We start from the raw sequence: 1230 nt of genomic DNA, 5'->3' as shown, positions 1-1230 counted from the left end.
CGCTGCATGACACTGGCAGCGTCCTCTGTCCTTCTACTGTTCAATGTCCATTCATCTCCATTCGGCTTCGCGCATGCGTATGGCTCTCATGTGGAAATCTGTTCACAGTGTGTCTCTCGTTCTCGACCGCCATTTTAATGAAGTCCGTTGGTTATAGACAGCAGATGCCACTAGTCCATTTCTCCAAGTTACCATTTAGTTTGTGTCTGTAAACTATGGTAAAAGAACAATGTTAGATTGGGTATATATATTATTTCTCCAGGTCGAAGATGTAAATAAAATTAAGCCTATATCTATATGGGCTCATATGATTGTGACATATGGACATATAAACACCAATAATTATGTTATATTAACTAGTTTAAGATCCATAGCTATGGAAAACATATTGATAGTGGAAGTTGAAAAACTAGAAGGAGGTTTCAATGTCATATCTATATGGGCTCATGAAAAATTAGAAAGAGGTTTCAATGTCATGTCTATATGGGCTCATAAGAATGCGACAAGTGGACATATAAACAATCATGAGTATGTTGAAATAATGAGTTTAGAATCCACACAGATGGCAAACATGATGGTAGGAGAAATTAGAGGAATTTTAAAGAAATTCCAATGTCCTATAGTTTCTTATAAAAATGCAGTAATTTAATGTTCAAGTTGTTTCTTCTGGATAAGCACTATTTTGTAGTCCATAATTCCAGACCACATGTCCTGAAGAAAAAAGGGTCTTAACTCTGAACATATTATTCCTAATATGCCTTTCAGGTAGCCAGTAAAATTCCTTCACTTATGTGCCCTTAGGCATATGTGCAATAATTACAGCACCTGGTATTCCCTGGAGGTCCCCCATCCAAGTACTGACCAGGCCCAATTATGCTTAGCTTCCGAGATCGGACGAGATTGGGCATTGACATAATGGTCTGGCTGTAGGTATCAAAACAGCAATTTACGCCCTTTAAGAATCGACCACAGGAATGGGGCTATCTCGTAGCTTTCATTAAAGCCGTATGGAGTCAGAGTGTTCAATTTGAAAATCCAAAACATCTCACTTCTTGACAGTTTATTCTCTAAGTCACCTCCTCTCTCGCCAAGGGTGACATGTTCAATTGCTTTAAATGTCAGATGCTCTGGATTAGATCCGTGATGTGAGATAAAATGTTTAGACACGGCATGTCCTTCCACTTTGTTTCTTATATTCCGGATATGTTCCTGTATTCTTATTTTAAGTGG

At 38.2% G+C, this 1230-nt stretch overlaps 1 pseudogene; it reads right to left on the bottom strand.

Moving 5' to 3' along the window:
• Positions 1-813: 813 nt before the first annotated feature.
• Positions 814-932, bottom strand: LOC148474442 (5S ribosomal RNA; annotated as a pseudogene).
• Positions 933-1230: the final 298 nt, after the last annotated feature.

Source organism: Taudactylus pleione, unplaced genomic scaffold, assembly GCF_031769625.1.
Source record: "Taudactylus pleione unplaced genomic scaffold, aTauple2 ptg000845l, whole genome shotgun sequence".
In the NCBI taxonomy this organism is placed as follows: domain Eukaryota; kingdom Metazoa; phylum Chordata; class Amphibia; order Anura; family Myobatrachidae; genus Taudactylus; species Taudactylus pleione.
The sequence above is the reverse complement of the archived record's forward strand: the minus strand, read 5'-3'. Positions and strand labels throughout refer to the sequence as shown.